Here is a 6,910-nt window from a genome sequence, read left to right on the forward strand (position 1 = left end):
TAACTAACTAACTAACTAACTAACTAACTAACTAACTAACTAACTAAAAGTCAGCATTGGGATAGAGATATGCTATCCTTCAGCCTTCCTATGTATTTTATAATAAACAAGACTGGTGCTTCAACCCCTATTTTAGAATGACTACTGGGATTTACAAATTTAAATCATTCTGATCCCTAATGAAATAAACAAGAGCAATATGCAGGTGCCTGAGAAAATCAGTGGGAAAAGGGCAGATGCTAGACTGATCTGTTTGATTCATTTACTTAAAGACTTGCAGAAATATTTGATGAGGTAAGTTATTTATAATGGGGATGGTTAACATAAATTTATAATGTTATCTATCAATGTACTATGTATACTACAATAATAGTATAAGCATTAAAATATTTCTGATTTGTAAATGGTGGAAATACTATTAAATGGACCAGATATAATTTGTTTTGTCTTATTATAAGCTTCGTTAAAAATGGCCACTCTCATAATCAAATGAATATAAAATGAACATTGTGATTCAGTTTTAAACATGAAAAATGTTTCCAATAAAATACTTATTTAAAGTTTTGGAAAAAGATATTACAACTTGACAAAATGCATTAGCATATTAAACAGAATCTTCTAGAAAGAAAGTCAGTATGTCAAGGACTTTCCATGGAGTGGAATCAATCCTTCAGATCTGGCTGAACACCAAAAAACTCATCAAAATTTTCAAAGATTACAAATCTCCATATGCACCCATATCCATAGTAGTGGCATCTTCATTGTTTTCTTTTTAGAATTGCCTCTATCTATCTATCTATCTATCTATCTATCTATCTATCTATCTATCTATCTACCTATCTATCTAATTTTTGTGGCTAGACCTAAATGTTGATCATTAATGTTACTTTACTTTAGGTACCTGTTAAACATTAAAATATTCTTGAGCTACTAGAAAACCTAATCAACCAAAATCTTTAGCTGAAACTCATCAACCGGTAGAAAGAAAGCAAAGCTCCTTAAAAAGGAGCCTACTCCACAAGGAGAGCAACAGAACAAGAAAATTTGAACACAGGGAACTTCCCAGAGACTCATTCTTGAACCAAGGACTATTCATGGAGATAACCTAGAACCCTGACAATGCAGCCACTTCTGATGAGAACTGATAGACTAAGATCAGAAAGAAGGAGAGGAGGACCTCCCCTATCAGTGGACTTGGGGAGGGGCATGCATGCAGAAAGTGGGGGGAGGGTGGGACAGGGAGGGGAGGAAGGAGAGGCTTATGGGGGGATACAAAATGAATAAAGAGTAATTAATAAAAGTTAAATAATTTTTTTTTAAAAAGGAGCCTACAGTGTAAAAGAATGCAGATTCCCTGTGGCTTGTTGAAGCACAGATTGCTAGTTCTACTCAGAGTTTCTAATTCAATAGACTGAAGTGGGGCTGAGATTGTTAACTCTAAGGTGATGCTGTGGATCTTTGAGCACTGCTGCATTAAGGGAACACAGTGCAGGAATACTATCACGAGTGAGCCAAGGACTCTGTACACCATGTAGGACCTGAGAAAGGAGAGACCATCTGCTGTGTAATGTTGCCTTGCCTCTGTGAGTGAGCCTGACCCTTAATAGCATTTCAGACTTTCAGCCAGTTTGCTCACTCATAAAGAATTTATTGAGACTTACCGTGTGCCAGCTATTGGGTTAGTCATAGGCTCATAAATTAATTAGCTATTAAATCACCACAGAGCCTTTAAACAAATATTTATTGAGCACCAAATAGTGTTCATATCATGAACGAATGGGCAGACACTGTGGTTGGGAAGAGAGAGAGTTCATCAGTGAATCAGAACTGGCTCTTGGTTTCTCTAATATCATTCATATTCAGAAGAGGCCTTGAAGGAAACCTTGGCTCTTTGTGCATAGGCTAAAGAACACACATTAAAGAAGGTGGTTGTGCTGTGCTGGGAGGGATATGATGCTCTGTACAGTCTTGAAGCTGAGCTGCAGAGATGTCTGTCTCAACTTTGCTGACAGCTTGGTCCTTTGGACACAGTGGGAGGACAATGAGCACTTCCCTGCTAGTAGCAAAAAGGTTGCACATTTTCCATAGTTGTCTCTGTTTGGCAGCAGGACTTTAGACATGCTTTTGCTAGAAACTGTGCCTTTCCAATAAAGACAATGTAAGGCAGCTTGTCAAAGCTGCCACAAGACAGCTCTCTTGCAGTGTTTTATCAAAAATATTCTCTGTGATCTGCCAAGACCTGCCCTTTTCCTGGTCTGCAGAGAGTTGTTGATAGAGGTTAAGGAGTCCCAAACATATATATATATACCCATTCTCCAGAATTCTCCATATTACACCTGATTTCAAATAATTCTGATTTTTTTCCTTTCTCTCTCTTTTTAATGTAAAAGCCAAGACTGTAGGAGACCCAAATTCTGCTGGTAGTTCTACATTGTTTTATTAAGTTCTGATTTCTTTTTACTAATATAATATTATCATACTAAAAACCAAATGGGAGTCTTGGTATTGTCTAGATTTTGTTACTTTGCTTTCCTGACTCTGTCAACTTAAAAAAAAACCCTACAGATGTACTCCCCACTTCAATCTGGCCCACAAAGAAAAGCAGAAAGCACAGGAAGCATTTTCTTTTGCATCCTAGTGAAAACCAGAAGAACAGCTACAAACTATTCAAGATCTATCAGTGGATGCAGGAGCATGACTTTTTAAATTTATTTTTATTTTTATTCTTTAAGAAAGCTTAAAGGATTATTATTTAAAGCTAGGAACAGTGGTACACACCTCTCTACAATCCCAATACTTAGGAGCCTGACAAAGGAAGATCACAGCAATTTTGAGGCCAGCACCAGTTACATAGTGAATTCCAGGCAGATTCAGAAGCACAGTGAGACTCTCTCTCTCTCTCTCTCTATATATATATATATATATATATATACATACATATATATGTATGTATTTATATATACATATATAGAAGAAATATTTACAAATCTTAAGGTAAAGATCATTTTGATTATTGAGTTATTGTATTAATTTTTAAAATGGGAATTGTTGAGTTTATAATCCTTAAACGTAAAATTCCTTGAGACATGGATGTGGCTAATTCATCTTGGTAGTTTTTCAAGGGTTCAAATAGTGGAGTCTCTGTGTATATTATAGGTTACATGCTGACAGAACATATTAGCAAGTGCGTTTTTTTTTTTTTTTTTTTTTTTTAATTTCTGGATAAAGAAACAGTCTCCGGTGATGCCTTCCAGTTCTTAGTAGGTGTCCTCAAGAAACTTTCTCTTCCTTTCCAGGACTGCACCCGATGCTAATGCTTTCTTTTGTGCACAGCAGAGATGAAAAGACTACAGGTAAAAGTAAGCTGATGCCAGTGAGTAAATACTCCAGTAGGCCAAGATACAATTACAAGTAACTTTATAAAAATATAGATCCCACGGGACAAATAAAAGGAAATTTTGATAAAAATTTTCCTTGACTCAAGTAAAGTTCTTCATAAAAACCTATAAAACCCATTAAACAATTTCAGAGAAATATATGCACATTTTTTACTGCAGTATTTTAATGAGATTGATAAATCGAGTTCACCAATAGATGGTGAAATCTCTGGCTAGAATGGAAAACACTTAATTTTCATATGTGCTCAGGAAACTTTAAATTGATATTTATCTTTGTTGCTTACAATAAAGATTATTTGACAAAGGATAGGAGCTCCACAAGGACCAAACATATCTGAGCACAGGGTCTTTTCTGAGACTGACATGCAACCAAGGACCATGTATGAATGTAACCTAGAACCTCTGCTCAGATGTAGCCTGTGGTAGCTCAATAACCAATTGGTTTCCCATAGTGTGGGGAACAAGGACTATTTCTTTTTTTTTTTTTAGGTTTATTTTTTTTTTATTAATTACACTTTATTCATTTTGTATCCCCCCATAAGCCTCTCCCTCCTCCCCTGCCGATCCCACCTTCCCTCCCCTTTCTGCATGCATGCCACTCCCCAAGTCCACTGATAGGGCAGGTTCTCCTCTTCTTTCTGATCTTAGTCTATCAGTTCTCATCAAAAGTGGCTGCATTGTCCTCTACTGTGGCCTGGTAAGGCTGCTCCCCCCTCAGGGGGAAGTGATCAACGAGCAGGCCAATCAGATTATGTCAGAGGCAGTCCCTCTTCCCATTACTATGTAACCCACTTGGACACTGAACTGCCATGGGCTACACCTGTGCAGGGGTTCCTGGTCATCTCCACGAATAGTCCTTGGTTGGAGTATGAGTCTCTGGGAAGTTCCCTGTGTTCAAATTATCTTGTTCTGTTGCTCTGCTTGTGGAGTTCCCATCCCCTCCAGCTCTTACTATTTCCCACTTCTTACATAAAATTCCATTCACTCTGCCCATCAGTTGGCCATCAGGCTCAGCATCTGCTTTGACAGTCTATACTGCAGAGGCTTTCAGAGGCCCTCTGTGGCAGGTTTCAAGGTTGTTTCCTGTTTTCTTCTGGCTTCAAGGACTATTTCTAACAGGAACTCAATGACTGGCTCTTTGGCCTCCCCACCCCCCAAGGGAGGAGCAGTCCTGTTAGGCCACAGAGGAGAGCTTTGCAGCCAGTCTTGAAGATACCTGATAAAACAGGATCGGATGAATGGGGAGGAGGTCCCCCCTATCAGTGGGGGACCTTGGCAAGGGGCACGGTGGAGATGAGGGAGGGAGGGACTGGGAGGGAATGAGGGATTGGGACACGGCTGGGATACAGAGTTAATAAAATGTAACTGATAAGAAAAAAATAAAATTAATAATAAAAAAAAACGAAGCTGGTTGCAGTAATTCTCAGTGTTTATCTACCACTTAGAGTATCTCACTGAAAAGAGGACGCACATCTTTGTCTCTCATGACCTGAGGTTCTTCTGCTTGAATTTTCTCACTTCAAGCCAATGCTTTTCTTCATTCTTGCCAGCCAAATGCAAGCACTCAGCAATCACCCCTTCTCCTCTTCACAGCGCTGTTGGTCCTTATTTTAAACTTTGAGACAGAGTGTGTCATTTTCTCTAGGGCCTTGAGAGAAAAGTCCCACATCAAGAGGAAAGTGCCCAAAGCCTTTACAACTTCACTCTACAGACACTTTCAAACTCAAGGTTTACTATCTCCCTCTTATAAACTTGTTCCAGATTCTTAACATGTCCTCTTCATGGTGAAGTAAGAAATCAATAGAGTTCAGATACTCAGATTACATGCTGGGGACTCATGCCACCTGACTTCAAAATCCAGCTCTGCCTTGAATGCAGTGACTTCTCTGCATCTTAGTTGTTTTGTATGTGAAACAGCATTCTAGAACCTCCCTCATGAGATCAAGAGCTTGGTGCTCCAACACTGGTGCAGGCTTACAGCATACAACTCATTTGGTCCTGGACCAAGCTCACCTTTGTCCCAAAGGGGTCATGTTCAGCCTACAAGCTTACTCTTGAACTTTCTCTTGGAAGCTATCAAGATTATGTTGTGGAGTCATGAAAGGCTTTGTCCATATTTTTTCTACTTGAATTTCTCTTAGGTCTTATATTGTCTGAAGTTCTTCTTCAAGAAGATGAAATCACTCAGAAAAGAGGCTGGCTCTATCTGGCTTTCGATCTGCTTCACTGGTCCAAAGCTCAGTGCTTGACAACTCCTTCATATCCACAGAAACACAAGAAAAAGACAGGTGCATTATTCAGAGTGCTTTATGCTCTAAAGCTATTTACATTTATATATTTTTACCTTTGTTGCTGACAATAAAGACTGTTTATTTGTCATTGGTGAATATGCTCCAACACAGGAAAGAAGTCTGGATTGAGACTTCCACTGTTTTATACCTCTGCAAAGGATCATTTCACTTATCCCATAGCTATTACTTCAGTGTCTAGCATTTGCAGTCATTCTTTCCAGGCACTAAGAACACTGCAATTTAAAAAAGAAAGAAAATATAACTTGGAAGATGGCCTCCTCCATCAGGAGGAGCTGTTGGGTGGCAACCAACAAGTCCCTAATTGGATATAAAACCTGTTCATCAGGGGTTAAATAATGCATGGTATTGGAAACCTAGCCAGCTACCTAGGGTACTAACGTCATGATATTGAAAGAAAACCTACAACCATCACTTTACTAAACCAGAATAATTTTGAACTACATTCTAAATATTTGTCTTTATACCCACAGAAATTGGGTTCCTCACCTCTTAAAAAAGAAACTTTTCTTTGCTCCATCACAAACAAAATACAGAGTTGTGGAGCTCCGTCTCAATAGGTACATCTACAAAACAGCTCCTACAGTTAAGGATTATATATCCTTTTCCTTATGACTCCCTCTCATAATTGTTCTACACTAAAATTTTCTCTAGACTTATTTCTCCAGAGTTTATATAAGACTTCTAGGTCTGGGAGAGCTCACTCAGGATGATCTTTTCCAGATCCCACCATTTGCCTGCAAATTTCATGATTTCCTTGTTTTTTATTGCTGAGTAATATTCCATTGTGTAGATATACCACAATTTGTGCATCCATTCCTCCACTGAGGGGCATCTGGGCTGTTTCCAGCTTCTGGCTATTACAAATAAGGCTGTTACAAACATGGTTGAACAAATGTCCTTATTGTGTACTTGAGAATCTTTTGGATATATGCCTAGGAGTGGTATAGCTGGATCTTGAGGAAGCGCTATTCCTAGTTGTCTGAGAAAGCGCCATATTGCTTTCCAGAGTGGTTGTACAAGTTTACATTCCTACTAGCAGTGGAGGAGGGTTCCCCTTTCTCCACAACCTCTCTAGCATATGTTGTCTCTTGAGTTTTTGATCTTAGCCATTCTGATGGGTGTAAGGTGAAATCTCAGGGTCGTTTTGATTTGCATTTCCCTGATGGGTAATGAGGTTGAGCATTTCTTTAAGTGTTTCTC

The 6,910-nt window shown here is 38.8% G+C and overlaps 1 non-coding gene across 1 annotated transcript; it reads right to left on the reverse strand.

The window, feature by feature from the left end:
• Window positions 1-2,563: 2,563 nt before the first annotated feature.
• Window positions 2,564-2,690, reverse strand: LOC129691596 (small nucleolar RNA SNORA31). The gene has a single exon (XR_008722504.1). It is a non-coding gene; the product is annotated as a small nucleolar RNA SNORA31 (small nucleolar RNA).
• Between the last annotated feature and the right edge of the window lie 4,220 nt (window positions 2,691-6,910).

Source organism: Psammomys obesus, unplaced genomic scaffold, assembly GCF_907164565.1.
Source record: "Psammomys obesus unplaced genomic scaffold, mPsaObe1.curated_primary_1811, whole genome shotgun sequence".
NCBI classification, from domain to species: Eukaryota; Metazoa; Chordata; class Mammalia; order Rodentia; family Muridae; genus Psammomys; species Psammomys obesus.